Here is an 18,516-nt window from a genome sequence, read left to right as displayed (position 1 = left end):
ATCAAAAAATAAATTCTCTCGTGGAAAGATGTAGCCTTTATTCCTAGAGGCCACATTTGTATGTTTTAGGCGTGAGTACATAAACACATCTAATGGTGAACTATCAGTGAGACCAAACTCCATAAGCGATTTAAAGTGTCCCAAATAAAAAAGGTGGGACACATTCCTAACACCCTTACGTGACCAATATCCAAAATCTGTAATTTTGAAGAATTCCACCAGACCCCTGTTCTCCCACAGAGGGGTGAAGGCAAAAGGGGAAACAACTTTCAGAATCTCTTCTTTGCTGATGTTTAGTATTGTTTTCTTCCACTCCACCAAACTCATCAGTCATAGACCTGTCCCCATAAACCTTCTCTCTAATGTCTTACCTTGCCCAGGCAACCTTCCTGTGCCAAGGAAGGAAGTAGAGTTGCACCCCCATTCACTTCACCGCCCTTGTCTCAGTCATCAGAAATGACGTGCCCACCCATTACCAGAAATGTCTGGTTCAGACCAATGAACATGATATTATGAATTCTGTTTCATTGTATGCCGTGCGGGCTGCTGCCCGGATGCTGGTGGTGTGTATCTAGGGCCATGTGTCGGTGTGGTAGTGCACTGCTGCCTCTGTCTCGTGTGTACTGGCCACAGATACTTTGTGGTGGGAGCATGACTATTGTGTATGTCTCTCCTCTCTGTTCTGTTCAGCAAGGCAGGGGTTAATGGCCCTTGCCCCCTGTGTGTTCTGTGTTCCATGTAGAGTTTAATCCTTCATCCTGCTTGAGTGCACCTGTGGGTGTTTTACACCAATGAGCTCCGCTATATGTTCTGTCTGTGTATTCCACTCATTGGCTGAGCAAAAGCAATAGTTCCTGTATCTGTTTCTGTTGCTCAGTTCTCTGTCCAGTCCTTGCCAGTCTGTATGTCTGACCTGTGTCCGTTGTCATGTCTGACCTGTTCCTGCCATGGTCTGTCATCCAGTTTAGTGTTCGGCTCTTGTTCCAGTCTGCTCATTGTTGTGTGTTTTAGTCTTAGTTCCTGTTCAGACTGTGCTTGTGGTTTTGTGCATTTCCTGATCCCGGCTGTGTTCTTGTGCCTGAGGGTCAGCTGCTAAGCCTCCCAGGACCATCCCAGGAGGTAGCAGTCTGGTCGTTAACCCACAGCGAGGTCCACGTCCCTGTATAGAGGTTAAAGCAGGGATGCTCTCAACCTGCGCCCCTTCAGCTGTTGTAAAACTACAACTCCCACCATGCTCTTCTGTAGACTGATAGCTGTAGGCTGTCTGGGAATTATGGGAGTTGTAGTTTTCCAACAGCTGGAGGGCCGCAGGTTGGGCATGCCTGGGTTAAAGGGTGAGTATTGGGGAGTCACCAGAATAACACTCTTAGGGTTTGGCCCAATGTCAAATTGGTTACTTGACACAGTGGTTCCACATTACCACTGATCCGTCTCGATCCATATCAGTGGATCCATTGGTGGATGAGGTATTTTTGAGGAGAAGGGTTTCACATGACCAGATTTGTGGGCAGCACAATGACTCATTGGATCTGAATTCGATCCCGATCTGGGACAACCCAGAGGTTTGAGGAGTATAAGGAGAGACTAGTGGAGACCAGAGTGTTACCTCAGCCTATGGACTCCATTAGCACCCAATGTGAGACAGGAGTTAACCTACGGTGTGTGTTCACACTCGACCGTGAAGTACAAGCTGTATGTGGAGCCGCATTCCTCAATGGACAGTGTGGACATATTATTGGAAATTGTAAGTAATCCAGGAAGGCAAGATATATGTCCCGGCTGTGTAAAATCTAGATGTTTATTGATGTATACTCCACACCTGGAAGATAGTCAACCAGAAGTTAAAATAGCCTGAGTGTGACCAGAGTCAATGCCTCAGCCAGAGCCTATTATTAGGATTAACGACACAACTAACTTGAGATGTCCTTTGAATGGATTACAACTACTGCTTTCCATTGAAATAATCTGTACATCTCCTCAGTAAATGCTCCATTTGTTTATGCAAACTGACTCCTCTTTATTTTACCACCTCATTTGCACTAAAGGGTGCTGACGTCAGAGACCATGACTTCCCTGCACCTTAAATTTAATTCCATCAAGGACATCTCAACCAACATCTGGCAGGAGATCCCTCAACACCAGAGTGTGTCCCCCAAAGGAATCAGGTGCCTTCCTTCCCGTCAATGCCTGCTGGCCCAAGGAACTCTGCTAAACCATAAGTATCAACTACTACCCCCATCAGGCCACCAAACTCACGCTCGCTCCTGCGGCCCGGTCGCTGGACCCATATGACAGCTTAATTCCCAGAGAGTTGCTCCAGCCACAAAACTATCCCTGCACTTTGAGTCCCTGTGAGAAAAAGCACATTACAAATGCTTGCCATTGTCATTTGTCTGTCATTGAGAGCTCGCTTGAAAGATTCTTAAAGAGGTTGTTCAGCCCTGGGAACCTTTTCTACAGACCCACCACCGTGAATGCAGTGGTAATAATCATACTTACCTGATGCCTGCCGCTGTGTTCCGGCTCCACCAGTGCCCCTCCGACTCTGCCGATCCCCGGTATCTCTGCATCAACATCCGGTTTGACGTGGGTCATGTGGCTGTTGTAGCCAACGACTGTCCGTAGCGTGTCACCCATGCATCACGGGACCCAATGGCATGGGTGACATGCCTGCAATTGGCTGCAACAGTCATGTTACCCAAGCCAAAACAGATGTGGAATTAGGGAGACCAGCAGAGCTCGAAGAACAGAGATGAAGCCATAAACCAGTGGCTAAGATCATGATTACCACTCTGGGTCTGGATATGCTGGAGGCTCTATTTAAAAGGTCCCCAGGTTGAACAACCCCTTTAACCCCTTAGTGACCAGCCTGTTTTTGGCCTTACTGACCAAGCGTTTTTCTTCCTTTTTCATCGTCGCGTTCCAAGAGCTATAACTTTGTTATTTTTCTGTCTATATAGCTTTATGAGGGCTTGTTTTTTGCGGGACAAGTTGTAGTTTTTAATGGTGCCATTTTGGGGTACACATATCTTTCTGATTAACTTTTATTAACTCTTTCTGGGAGGGAGGTGGGAAAAACAGCAATACCGCCACTGCATTTTTACATTCTAAATTTTATGGTGTTCATTTTTCGATATAAATAACGTAATATTTTTATTTTCTGGGTCACTACGATTACAGTGATACCAAATACATTTTTTTTTTCTGTTTTACTACTTTTTGCAATAAAACCCCTTTTATTTTTTTTAAAGAAATAAATGTTTTTGCATTGCCGCTTCCCAAGACCATAACTTTTTTATTTTTATTTTAGTGGGATTTGGCACTCGTGTCCTATTGGTTGGGTACTCTAGTTGTGGGGTCCTTCCCCCGTAATAGGCAAAGATAAAATAAACTCAGGCACTCCGTAGGAATTGCGTGAAGTATCATGTTGATCTTTATTTGTGTATATGTGACGTTTCGGTCCTACATGGACCTTTTTCAAACACTAATTGCCATAAGAAGGAAAAAGGGAAAAAGTTTTTGGAGGATGGTGAGTTGTCACCATGTGGTCGTGCAGCGCTTAGACTGGCCCCCTTAGTGACCGCCTTAAAAAGGCGTATGGGAGGTCACTAAGGGGTTAATAAGCCAGAGTGAGAAATCACAAGGTGAGTTGTTATGTCTCACAGACACCAATGGTACCTACAATAGGTTCATTGGTTTCCCACAGCATGTTGCACTATTTTCCCATCAAATATGGTCTTTCCTTCCATTGTCAAAATGGTGTCTTTTAATGGCATCCCCTGTCCATATGGCCTGTTAGGATATAGTGATATCACAAAATTGTTAGGATATAGTGATATCATTGAAATTGCTCTTAAAATTTTGACCTCTAGTTGACATTGTATCACAACTTAGGGGGAAGTAACATAACCTAGGGGTGAATCAAACATATTTTGATCAATGCATTAAAAATAGGGAAGAAGAGTTTGAAATAGGGAAGAAGGAAATGTGTAACCAAATATTTTTTTCTGCCCATTAAAACCTGATAGTAACACATCTCCTTTTTTTAAATCTGTTTTTATTTTCTGATTGCAGATTTATTTATTATTTTTCCTGAACTTTATTATGGGACCGACCATCTTCAGCTGTTCTTACAGCGTTTATAAAGTATTTTAAAAAAATTGCTTAACAGCCAAAGACACAATGGAAAGGAGGGACCCTATTGACTTCTATGGGACAGTTTTCTAGGCTCTGTGACCTGTGCAAAGGTCATTGTACAAGGAAGGAATAGATAAGTTTTGACAACAACCTATTGTGAATGGAGGATCCTGTCTTATCTGTCATTCTAATCCTAATGATATCACTAGCTAATTTCTCAAAAATTCAATTTTGACGCTTCGCCGATTTCTCAAAAAGATTTGATTCGATCTGAATTTATTTGTGACGAATCACGTTAAAAATCAGCTATTTCCTGGCTGCAGAGAGTCTGTATAGGGGTGTAGAACACTGTGTCTTGTAGTAACACGCATAGGGAGTCTGCTGTGGTAGTGAAATAATACTGTGAGTCAGTATGACATGCAGATGACAGGCGTCGCTCTTAGAATCACTGCACACTTCATGGGGCCAAACCTGACCAAATAACTCAAGTGTGAACTCAGCCTTACAGGTCAATGTTAGCACCAGGTATAAAGAACCGTGCAGAGGCCCAAGATCCTACTATAGAGTGAAAGAGCCCACTCCTTTTACACCGCCGTCAGCTGATTCCACATAGATGTCTACAGAACCTGTTCTATTAAACGCTTATACAAGTAGAGCCCCCCGACAGAGTGGAGAGGGTGTCAGCAGTAAGTTTGTGTTGACATCACTGATTATTTTGCCCTTCTTCTCATCCGTCATGAGAACAACCTCCAAAAAACGGATCCTGTCTGTGGAGCATCTGCCTTCACCCGGTCAGAATTTTTACAGTATTCCATCAGTATTGCTAAGGCCAAAAAAACAGGAGTGGATCAAAAACAGAGATGACACGTGAATGGAATATTTGCATGTTTTCTGTGTTTTGTACCCACTCCTGATTTTGGCTTCCAAATCATGATCCAATCCTGATGAAAAATAGGGACCATGTGATACAGGCCTTACAGCTGCTCCAAAGACAGGATACATTTTGTTTCTCATTTTTCCATCCTTCTGACAGATCAGAAGAAAGGTAAAATAAATGGTGATGTCAACAAGGTCAAACAGGGAGAATAGCGGCCCCGTCATAGAGTGGTGAGGTGGAAAAAGAATGAGGAGTCAACACAGTGGCCCAGTCACAGAGTGGTGAGGTGGGGGAAAAAAGCAGTGGCAGTATCAGCACAAGATGGTGGGTGGCAGTAGGAGCACATGGCAGCAGGTGTGTGACATCAGGCAGGTGGCAGCATCAGAATAGTGGCTGAAGCAGGTGGTCAGAAGAAACGGGTCTCTTTTGACAAAGTTTGGGTGTGGCACCCAGAATTATCTAGTCTGATGTATCAGGAACTGGCGCGTGGAAATCCTGGCTGATCCACGTCTGATTCATATTAACAAAGGTCAGTCTGTCACGCTTCGGTGTGGGAGGGAAACACATAAGAGGGAAGGGGGGAACAGGAAATCAGGCCTGAGAACTAGGGAAGGAAGATGGACACCTACTAGTAAAACTCTAACCAAAATCCTGATTGACTTCCAGTATGAACAGACCCCAGAGGTAGGTGTGTTAATACGCCGGAATACCTAGTCCTATCTAGCCCTGTAGGACCCTGGTATTATTGGCAGGGACGAGTCTACCTGTTGCTCCAAAAGAAAGGACTAACAGGAGTCTACTTCAGGCCTAATACAAACAATAGGGAAATGCAAAACACAGAACTCAAACAAAATACAAAAAGGGAAAGGAAAGACTTGACTTCAAAGGGGCTATGGAAGCACCAGGAACTCCGCCAAGATCCACACACCAGCAATCCACAACTAAAACTGAAGCTATAAACCGCACAGCATTGTGGGAGAAGCAACAATAAATAAGAAAGGTTAAATGACCATATTAGCAAAACCTGAGGCAAGGGGTGTGGCCATTACCAGAAACAACACAGACGCCTATTTACCCACAAGGGAAATCTGTCAGATCAAACCACGTGTTGCCAGTCTCACCGATCTCCTGCCACCTGTCGCGGGAACGTCCATGACACAGTCTCTACACATTTTGGGTGGAAAGGCGAGTTCTCCTTGGGGTAACTATGCCCCCAGCAGCACTAAACATCAGCTCGGATGCCACACTACTGGCCGGGCAGTAAAGCTTGTCCAGGGCAAACTCGGCCAGTTGCGGCCACAAATCAAATTTAGCTGCCCAGTAGTTCAGGGGATCTTCCATGTGGGATGGCAGGGTGCAGTCCAAGTATGCCACCACCTGCTGATTCAGGCTGTGCTCCATGTCTTGCTGCTGCTGGTGGGTGGTTTCTTCACTAGACGGGTGAAGAAAAGTGCTCATCAGAGACTCTAGATTTGAGTTGATGCTGCTGGAGCTGGTACTGCTCCTGCCCAACTCCCGCCGCCCCCTGCTCCAGCAGCCATGGGAGTGGAACGTGAGCGCAGAGACCTTCGTGAGGATGGGCGATGGCACGTATAGACAGCGGTCAACTGACTGCATAGGATGTTTCGATAGTAGTTCAGTTTATCCTCCCTCTCAGCATGTGTTAAAAAGGCCCCCCATTTTGGACCAGTAGCGAGGATCTAACATGGTGGAGAGCCAGTAGACATCCTTCTGCCGAATTCTGACAATTCGGCTGTCATTACGCAAGCCACCGAACATGCATCGTGCCATTTGTGCAAGGGATTCAGAGGGACTCCCTGCCTCTATCTCTACGTTATACTGCCACTGTGTCTTGGGGTCATCTGCCTGGTCTTCCTCATCGCCCTCTATCTCCTCCTGCTCCTCATAAAAACCACCAATTTTTGTATACATTGCTTGTGCGTGAATGTCCTCCTCCTCTTCCAGTTAAGCCCCCACAAGGCTCAGGTGGCTGTGAGATGTAGGAGGCATGTCTTCTGTCCCCTAACCAGACAGATTTAGCAGCATCTTTTCCAGGACATGAAGCAGGGGAATAATTTTATTCATCCAGTAGTTCTGGCAACTGACAAATAAAGTGACCTCCTCAAAGGGCCTGAGCAAATGGCAGGTGTCACGCATAAGCTGCCACTGGCTAATGTCAAAGGTACACAGGGGAGTGCTCCTGTCCGCCTGCATCATCAAGAAATCGTTTCTGGCCTTCCTCTGCTCATAAAGTTGGTCCAACGGGTGGAAACGTCGCATATAAGGCCATGTTTGGGAATGCCATTCTGCCTTTGCAGCTCAAGAAGGGTGTGCTTTGCAGTGAAAGAGCATGGCTGAAGTGCATGCACAGTTTCCTGGCCATTTTCAGGATGTCTTGCAGATGGGTGTAAGACTTCGGGAACTGCTATAAAACCATGTATGCCATGCAGGGCGCATGGCTCAGCCCTCCTTGACGCAGTGCCGGCACAATGTTTTTCCCGTTGTTGGTGACCATGGTTCCAATCTCAAGTTGGTGAGGAGAAGGCAAGGATTCTAATTCTTGATGAAGGACACAGAGCAGTTCCTACCCTGTGTGACTCCGTTCACCTAGGCAAACTAGATGCAGAAGAGCATGACACCGATGAGCACTCCGAATTGTACCTGCAGTGGAAGCTGAGGACAAGGTAGAGGATGAGGAGGCAGTGGAGGACATTGGCACAGGACCCACAGCTTGAGACCTTGGAGGCGGCAGTGCCGTCACCTGGGCATCTTGCTTGTGTGGCTGGGAAGGAACCACATTTACCCAGTGTGCAATAAAGAACATATATTGTCCTTGACCGTAGTTATTGAAAAAAATATATTAATGCACTAACAAAATAGATGCAAGCATTATATATGGACTAAGCCCTTATTCTAATGTAGTAAAATCTGAGACTCTTAGCCAATATATTTTGATCAAAACACATCTGTGCCCACCTAACCCTGCCAAGGTGGTCTTCAGTTACAGCTCAACTTGTCGGTGCTGCCATGAAAATTGTCAGAGACCGACAGGCTCAAGGACTGGCCTACCTTCTGTTCAACATACAGTACAGACCAAAAGTTTGGACACACCTTCTCATTCAAAGAGTTTTCTTTATTTTCATGACTATGAAAATTGTAGATTCACACTGAAGGCATCAAAACTATGAATTATGAGCTTCAAGAGGTAGTCCCCTGAAATGGTTTACACTTCACAGGTGTGCCCTGTCAGGTTTAATAAGTGGGATTTCTTGCCTTATAAATGGGGTTGGGACCATCAGTGGCGTTGAGGAGAAGTCAGGTGGATACACAGCTGATAGTCCTACTGAATAGACTGTTAGAATTTGTATTATGGCAAGAAAAAAGCAGCTAAGTAAAGAAAAACGAGTGGCCATCATTACTTTAAGAAATGAAGGTCAGTCAGTCAGCCGAAAAATTGGGAAAACTTTGAAAGTAAGGGCTATTTGACCATGAAGGAGAGTGATGGGGTGCTGCGCCATATGACCTGGCCTCCACAGTCACCGGACCTGAACCCAATCGAGATGGTTTGGGGTGAGCTGGACCGAAGAGTGAAGGGAAAGGGGCCAACAAGTGCTAAGCATCTCTGGGAACTCCTTCAAGACTGTTGGAAGACCATTTCAGGGGACTACCTCTTGAAGCTCATCAAGAGAATGCCAAGGGCGTGTAAAGCAGTAAACAAAGCAATAGGTGGCTACTTTGAAGAACCTAGAATATTACATATTTTCAGTTGTTTCACACTTGTTTGTTATGTATATAATTCCACATGTGTTAATTCATAGTTTTGATGCCTTCATAGTCATGAAAATAAAGAAAACTCTTTGAATGAGCAGGTGTGTCCAAACTTTTGGTCTGTACTGTACGTGTGCAAGGCTGGTACTGCCTTTTTGGAGAAGTAATGACAGCTTGGGACTCTCCACCTTGGCTCAGCACAAGCCATCAGATCTCTGAACTATCTCTCTAAATCTAAAGGGAGAAACTGTAGTACCAGCAACTTGGCCAGGAGCACGTTCAGCTTCTGCGCCGTTGGATGAGTGTACACATACTGTTGTCTATTTGCAATTGCCTCTGTGATCGATTACTGAAGTAATGAATGATGAGGAATAGAAAGAGATGCAGGAGCATCAGGACCAGTACTGTAGATGATGGAAAGAAAACACAGCTTACTTCTGCTGAGGTAGTGTGAGACTTGACTGCTGGAGAAGTGGTGAGGGCCACTGGGTTATGCAGAGGTTTCTTCTGCAGGCTGTACAATACCACTACATTATCACCACGGTTTTTCCAGGCCTCTTTATAGTGACGCTGCATGTGTTAACACAGGGCTGTGGTGCCAACATTCGCACCCTGGCCATGCTTCACCTTCTGCCCACAGATTCTGCAAATGGTCATGCTGATGTCCTTGGCCGGCTTGGTTAAAAATTTTCACACTGCTGAGTATGGCATTTTGCCCCAGCACTCCGTGCTGCCTGCCTGCTACTGCTGCCTCCGTGAACCCTTGCAGAACTACTTCTTTCCAGACAGGTAGGCTGCTGCATAGCGGACAGTCCACCCCAGGCACGTTTGGCTGCCGACCTCCCACTGCTGCCACCCTGCTGACTCACGGTCACACTACCACCTTGCTGGCTCAGTCACTGCCTCACGCGCAAGCTGCCACCCTCTTCTCCTGTTGATGATGAAACCCCCTCTTCACCCAGTTCACATGTGCGATCGGCCACATCATCGTCCATTACTGTCTGCACGTCAATGATGTCACCCTCATCAGTCTCAGAGCCACGTGCCTGACCACTTGCAACACCAGCTCCCACGCGACTCTCATCCTCACTACTTGCCCGCCTACCGGAGGAAGCAGTGGATCTGTCTTCCAAATCTTGGCTGGGCAGTAGCTGCTGACTGTCCTCTAGTAGCTCTTCCGATCTGAAAAGAGGAGCAGAGCCGATGGCATACAATACTTCTCGAGCTGAGGGAACAGAAAATGACAGAAGCAGGTTGAGGACAGGTGGGGGCACAGTGCATGCTCTCGGGCCATGCCAGCTAAGGGTACTTTCACACTAGCGTTGTTAGAATCTGGCAGGCAGTTCCGTTGACGGAACTGCCTGCCGGATCCGGAGATCCGTATGCAAACGGATATCTTTTTTTTTTCCAGATCCGGATCCTTTAGACTTATGCATTAAATTACCGGATCCATCTTTCCGGTATCATCTGAAATAACGGATCCGGTAATAAATTTTTTCAAAGCTAGAAAGAACTGCGCATGCGCAGAACGGAAAACCAGATCCGGCGATGCGGCAATTTCCAGAACACTTGGTACCAGATACAGCATTCATACATTTCAATGGAAATTAAGTGCCGTAGTGTTCCGGGATTTTGGCCAGAAAAAAATACCGCAGCATGCTGCGGTATTTTGTCCAGTCAAATACTGTACAAGGGACGGAACGGAATACATCCTGATGCATACTGAATGGATTGCTTTCCATTTAGAATGCATTGGGACAAAACTGATGCGTTTTTTTTCCGGTATTGAGACCCTTTACCGGATTTCAATACCAGAAAAGAATAACGCTAGTGTGAAAGTACCCTTAGTGTTGTGTCAGAGGAACTCACCGACTCCTGGCCAGAGGTGTCTGATGTCACTTGCGACGAAGTCGAAGACCGAATCAACCATTCAAGCACCGCTGGGTTGCTGGTCAAGACACGACCGCTAGATGACACCGGGAGCTCAGATCTGTCACTGCGACTCCTGCTGCCAAGCCCCCCTTTTCTTCAAAATACACCCTAAAACTAGTTGTATCAGACAGCACTGTCAGTACAGAAGCAAGGGTGAATGGAAGTAGTTATATCAACTAAATACAACCCCAAAACTGGTTGCTTCGAACTGCAATTTCACCCAAAGCAAGGATGAATGGACATACTTTTGTATATGAAATAAATACAACCCAAAACTGTGTCAGACTGCAAATTCATCCAAGTAACGGATGCTAGGATTACTGCAATTACTGTTTAAAACAACCTAAAATCTGTACTATTAGATCACTTTTAGTAACCCCAATTAGTGCAGCATGGTATAATAGTATTCGCTCCTATTACCCAGGCTGTACACTCTCCTATTGGTCCCTGCTCTCTCCCTACAGTGTAGATGATGCCTCCCTATTATATCCCTACACTATCACTAAGCTGTCCCTGCACTCTCCCTACAGTGTACATTATGCCTCCCTATTATATCCCTACACTATCTCTAAGCTGTTCCTGCTCTCTCCCTATAGTGTGGATAATACCTCCCTATTATATCCCTACACTTTCTCTAAGCTGTCCCTGCACTCTCCCTATAGTGTAGATAATGCCTCCCTATTATATCCCTACACTTTCTCTAAGCTGTCCCTGCAATCTCCCTACAGTGTAGATGATGCCTCCCTATTATATCCCTACACTATCTCTAAGCTGTCCCTGCTCTCTCCCTACAGTGTGGATAATGCCTCCCTATTATATCCCTACACTATCACTAAGCTGTCCCTGCTCTCTCCCTACAGTGTATATTATGCCTCCCTATTATATCCCTGCACTATCTCTAAGCTGTCCCTGCTCTCTCCCTACAGTGTATATTATGCCTCCCTATTATATCCCTGCACTATCTCTAAGCTGTCCCTGCTCTCTCCCTACAGTGTAGATGATGCCTCCCTATTATATCCCTGCACTATCTCTAAGCTGTCCCTGCTCTCTCCCTACAGTGTAAATTATGTCTCCCTATTATATCCCTACACTATCTCTAAGCTGTCCCTGCACTCTCCCTATAGTGTAGATGATGCCTTCCTATTATATCCCTACACTATCACTAAGCTGTCCCTGCACTCTCCCTACAGTGTAGATGATGCCTCCCTATTATATCCCTACACTATCACTAAGCTGTCCCTGCTCTCTCCCTACAGTGTAGATAATGCCTTCCTATTATATCCCTACACAATCTCTTTTTTTCTTTTTTCTTTTTTTTAACTTTCTTTATTAAAGTTCCAATAATAACAAACAATTTTATAAACACACATATATATATATATATATATATTACCGTCATTTTCAAACCCCATATACCCCACCCCAAACCCCTCGCTCTCCCATCCCCTGATGTGTCCTCCTTCGCCACCAGCCCTCCGTAACACGACCGAGGAAAGATGTAGAAGGATGGAGAGCGGAGGAAGCTCTATAAATTCCAATCTCCCCAAATTTTACTCCATTTTATCTCAGTGTCTCTTTGCTAATACAAGATGTGTTCATATCTCTTGTTGGTATCTACTGACTTTAACCATGTATTAATACTTGGAACCTCTCGCGCAAACCAAGAGCGTGCTATTAGAAGTCTTGCCAGGAACATTATCTTAAACAGAAGATTTTTTTTATATTGATGACAACCCATCCTGGCAAGATCCCCCAATACCCAAAAATTAACAATAAAAGGAATCCGCACATTCAATTTTCTCTCTATATAATCATGAATAGTGCCCCAGTATTGTTTCAACTTTAAGCATGACCAAAACATATGCAAATAATCTGCATCAGGAACATCACACCTAGGACAATTAGAATGATTCCTAATACCACATCTATTTAGCCAGAGCGGAGTAACGTACAGTCTATGTAGGATATTAAACTGCACCAAAACGTGATTGAAATGATGTGAAACCAGTTTGAGATCCTGAAGTAGCTTCTCCTGATCCTCCACGTGGGTAATTAAACATTCGTTTTGCCAAGCCCTCTGTCCAGAAGACAAAATATCACCAAATCGTGCTATAGGTAAACTTTTATAAAGTTGAGAAATCTTCATCCTTTGACCCAAATTATCTATCAGTTACACTATAGAGAAATACTCCTTCCCATAATTATCAAAAATAATGGATTGTATCGTTCCTGCTAGATTTTTATCATCAGAGGTTTCTGTTAAACCAATAATTCGGACATTACATCTTCTTGACCGATTTTCTAGATCCACCGTTTTTTTTCTCTCAGATAATTATAATCTATTTTTACCGTAATGTTCTCCACTTTTAATGCTTTCACTTCTTGCTCCAAGTTAGCCACTGTGTTTTCTAATTCTTTAGTTCTATCACGGATCTTTGTCAAATCATCTTTTATAATAAGGAGATCTGTCTATACTGACCCCAATTGAACAGCAATATTTTGTATCGCTTTTCCATAGTTTTTAACAATGCATAGAATTTCCTCTAATGGAGAGGAATTGTCCACAGGTATCTCCCCATCTCCAATATGGGGGTCCCCTTCAAGTGCCTCCTCCGATCTAACTTCAGAAGTTTTTTTTTTCTTATATTAGTGTCCAGCTTCCCTTTTAATCCCGACCTGGTATTTAAATTTGGGGATCTCAAAAATGTATCAATTCTAGAGGACTCTGTTTCTGTCCTGCCTTAACCACGTTCAAGTCTGTTGAGCGTCTATTCTGTTTGGGGGCCATCTTTCTCTTCCACTTTGATTTGAATTGATTTCAGTGGTCTGTCATTTATAAGTTAAAAGTAAGTGGTTGCCAAGAACCAACATCACAATCATTGCAGACTTGGCCTGGAAAAGAGTCATGGCCACCTGAGAAGAGTCCTGGTTATTCATGAATTCCTGCTCTCCTGCCCACCTGCTGATGACTGACAGTCTTCTACCTAGTTTTCTCTCTTTCTCTCTAGGAGACAACTGCCAATCATAAGCAGATGGACGGGAGAGCAGGAGATTATGAATAACCAGGACTCTTCTCAGGTAGATTTGACTCTATTCAAGGCCTGGGCTGCAATAATTATGGTGCTGGTTCTCAGCAACCACTTACTTTTAGCTCATGAGAGACACACCGCTGACATCAGCATTTCTGTCACTATTTTATGCTGCTCTCAGTGAGGTCGGCATAAAGCTGATGACAGGTTCCATTTAAATATAGATATTGACATGGAAAATGTAAAATAACATCACAAATTCCTAAACAATAGGTTACATATTAAATAAATGTCATAAATAAATGACCGCTGAAATGGAAATAACCACATAACCATTTAACCAATTTTGGATCATTGAATACAACTAGACTGTTAAACAAAATAAGCAATGCAACAGCTCACTGCAAATCAAATAAAGTACAAAATTGCATCCTAATAGCAAATGCTGAACTAATAAGTTAGAGATACTTAGCAAATCATTTTGTGCAAAATTATTTGAGCCCGCCTGCCGAACGTCAAGGCAATCTCTAGTTAGACGAGTTCCTAACACTAAATATACCTGTTATGTGCCATAGCGGCTATCATAAGTGTAGGTTCCACTTACATGCTGGATCCGCCTGAATTTCCGTCATTTTCGGTGCCAAAATGGCCTCCATTACATCCAGGGAAAGCAGTTACCAGCATGCACGCCGGGCCCACTCCACACCACCCCTGGCGCCACATGGTCACCAAGGACTGCAATGAGAGCACACACTATCTCTCTCCTGGTGCCAGATGGCTTGGCCTGCTCCCCCTCACTTACTGAAGCCATCTGGCACCAGGAGAGAGATAGTGTGTGGACTCTCATTGCAGTCCTTGGTGACCATGTGGCGCCATGGGTGGTGTGGAGTGGGCCCGGCATGCATGCTGGTAACTGCTTTCCCTGGATGTAATGGAGGCCATTTTGGCACCGAAAATGACGGAAATTCAGGCGGATCCAGCATGTAAGTGGAACCTACACTTATGATAGCCGCTATAGCACATAACAGGTATATTTAGTGTTAGGAACCCGTCTAACTAGAGATTGCTTTGACCTTCGGCAGGCGGGCTCAAATAATTTTGTACAAAATGATTTGCTAAGTATCTCTAACTTATTAGTTCAGCATTTGCTATTAGGATGCAATTTTGTACTTTATTTGGTTTGCAGTGAGCTGTTGCATTGCTTATTTTGTTTAACAGTCTTGTTCTCAGCCATAGCAACGTGCCCCTGCGCTTTGGGATGTGCTGACTGACCCCCTTTTCTTTGCAGATTGAATACAACTACTACTAATATTTTTTTTTAAATCTAACCATATATGAACTCCATACAATCATGAAGAGTGCCTAAAAGTAACATTGCTATTACACTCTTTATAAATTGCCTTTTATGAACTGCTATATATGAATTGGAATCTAGATACCTTATGAATTGATGCTCGGACATTTTATGGATTAACATTTGGATTTACCGATACTTGAATATAACATCATAAATTGACTGGTGGATGAAATAGAGATATATACTGTACCTGCTTGTGGAACTTTTATACAGTGATTTGCCTTACTGAGTATTCTATCTATATTAGTCGTTAGCTCCTTGTCTTACCTCAACTATTCAGGGAGTTTTTTTCTTTAAGAAACCTAGTATAATATTGTGCTATATATTGTGACTCCATGATCCTACCTTTTTATCAACTTTTAACTGTTCCATTTTTATAAAGTTTTTATCTTAGCTGTTTAATAAAATTCCTTTCTGAATACAGTTCTGGATGGTAGATATTTATACTCATTTATAGTCGGTATTGTACCACTTTTATCTAGAATGACCCCCATTTCTTAGCTCTATTGTTTGTATATATAATGGTGTGCAATCATTTTGTTTTATATACAGTACAGACCAAAAGTTTGGACACAACTTCTCATTCAAAGAGTTTTCTTTATTTTCATGACTATGAAGGCATCAAAACTATGAATTAACACATGTGGAATTATATACATAACAAACAAGTGTGAAACAACTGAAAATATGTCATTTTCTAGGTTCTTCAAAGTAGCCACCTTTTGCTTTGATTACTGCTTTGCACACTCTTGGCATTCTCTTGATGAGCTTCAAGAGGTAGTCCCCTGAAATGGTCTTCCAACAGTCTTGAAGGAGTTCCCAGAGATGCTTAGCACTTGTTGGCCCTTTTGCCTTCACTCTGCGGTCCAGCTCACCCCAAACCATCTCGATTGGATTCAGGTCCGGTGACTGTGGAGGCCAGGTCATCTGCCGCAGCACCCCATCACTCTCCTTCATGGTCAAATAGCCCTTACCTTTAAAGTTTTCCCAATTTTTCGGCTGACTGACTGACCTTTATTTCTTAAAGTAATGATGGCCACTCGTTTTTCTTTACTTAGCTGCTTTTTTCTTGCCATAATACAAATTCTAACAGTCTATTCAGTAGGACTATCAGCTGTGTATCCACCTGACTTCTCCTCAACGCAACTGATGGTCCCAACCCCATTTATAAGGCACCAATTTCAGGGGACTACCTCTTGAAGCTCATCAAGAGAATGCCAAGAGTGTGCAAAGCAGTAATCAAAGCAAAAGGTGTCTAATTTGAAGAACCTAGAATATGACATATTTTCAGTTGTTTCACATTTGTTTGTTATGTATATAATTCCACATGTGTTAATTCATAGTTTTGATGCCTTCATAGTCATGAAAATAAAGAAAACTCTTTGAATGAGAAGGTGTGTCCAAACTTTTGGTCTGTACTGTATATACAGTGGGGGAAATAATTATTTGACCCCTCACTGATTTTGTAAGTTTGTCCAATGACAAAGAAATGAAAAGTCTCAGAACAGTATCATTTCAATGGTAGGTTTATTGTAACAGTGGCAGATAGCACATCAAAAGGAAAATCGAAAAAATAACTTTAAATAAAAGATAGCAACTGATTTGCATTTCATTGAGTGAAATAAGTATTTGAACCCTCTAACAAAAAAAGACTTAATACTTGGTGGAAAAACCCTTGTTTGCAAGCACAGAGGTCAAACGTTTCTTGTAATTGATGACCAAGTTTGCGCACATTTTAGGAGGAATGTTGGTCCACTCCTCTTTGCAGATCATCTCTAAATCCCTAAGGTTTCGAGGCTGTCTCTGTGCAACTCTGAGCTTGAGCTCCCTCCATAGGTTTTCGATTGGATTAAGGTCCAGAGACTGACTAGGCCACTCCATGACCTTAATGTGCTTCTTCTTGAGCCACTCCTTTGTTGCCTTTGCTGTATGTTTTGGGTCATTGTCGTGCTGGAACACCCATCCACGACCCATTTTCAGTTTCCTGGCAGAGGGAAGGAGGTTGTCGCTCAGGATTTCACGATACATGGCTCCGTCCATTTTCCCGTTTATGCGAATAAGTTGTCCTGTGCCCTTAGCAGAAAAACACCCCCAAAGCAAAATGTTTCCACCCCCATGCTTGACGGTGGGGACGGTGTTTTGGGGGTCATAGGCAGCATTTTTCTTCCTCCAAACACAGCGAGTTGAGTTAATGCCAAAGAGCTCTATTTTGGTCTCATCAGACCACAGCACCTTCTCCCAGTCACTCTCTGAATCATTCAGGTGTTCATTGGCAAACTTCAGACGGGCCTGCACATGTGCCTTCCTGAGCAGGGGGACCTTGCGAGCCCTGCAGGATTTTAATCCATTGCGGTGTAATGTGTTTCCAATGGTTTTCTTGGTGACTGTGGTCCCTGCTAATTTGAGGTCATTAACTAACTCCTCCCGTGTAGTTCTAGGATGCTTTTTCACCTTTCTCAGAACCATTGACACCCCACGAGGTGAGATCTTGCGTGGAGCCCCAGAGCGAGGTCGATTGATGGTCATTTTGTGCTCCTTCCATTTTCGAACAATCGCACCAACAGTTGTCACCTTCTCTCCCAGCTTCTTGCTAATGGTTTTGTAGCCCATTCCAGCCTTGTGCAGGTCTACAATTTTGTCTCTGACATCCTTGGACAGCTCTTTGGTCTTTCCCATGTTGGAGAGTTTGGAGTCTGCTTGATTGATTGATTCTGTGGACAGGTGTCTTTTATACAGGTGACTAGTTAAGACAGGTGTCCTTAATGAGGGTGACTAATTGAGTAGAAGTGTCTAACCACTCTGTGGGAGCCAGAACTCTTAATGGTTGGTAGGGGTTCAAATACTTATTTCACTCAATGAAATGCAAATCAGTTGCTATCTTTTATTTAAAGTTATTTTTTCGATTTTCCTTTTGATGTGCTATCTGCCACTGTTACAATAAACCTACCATTGAAATGATACTGTTCTGAGACTTTTCATTTCTTTGTCATTGGACAAACTTACAAAATCAGTGAGGGGTCAAATAATTATTTCCCCCACTGTATATATATATATATATATATATATATATACACTGCTCAAAAAAATAAAGGGAACACTTAAACAACACAATGTAACTCCAAGTCAATCACACTTCTGTGAAATCAAACTGTCCACTTAGGAAGCAACACTGAGTGACAATCAATTTCACATGCTGTTGTGCAAATGGGATAGAACACAGGGGAAAATTATAGGCAATTAGCAAGACACCCCCAATAAAGGAGTGGTTCTACAGGTGGTGACCACAGATCCCTTCTCAGTTCCTATGCTTCCTGGCTGATGTTTTGGTCACTTTTGAATGCTGGCAGTGCTTTCACTCTAGTGGTAGCATGAGACGGAGTCTACAACCCACACAAGTGGCTCAGGTAGTGCAGCTT

This window comes from Bufo bufo, chromosome 5 (genome assembly GCF_905171765.1).
Source record: "Bufo bufo chromosome 5, aBufBuf1.1, whole genome shotgun sequence".
Taxonomy (NCBI): Eukaryota; Metazoa; Chordata; class Amphibia; order Anura; family Bufonidae; genus Bufo; species Bufo bufo.
This window is presented reverse-complemented; position numbering follows the sequence as displayed.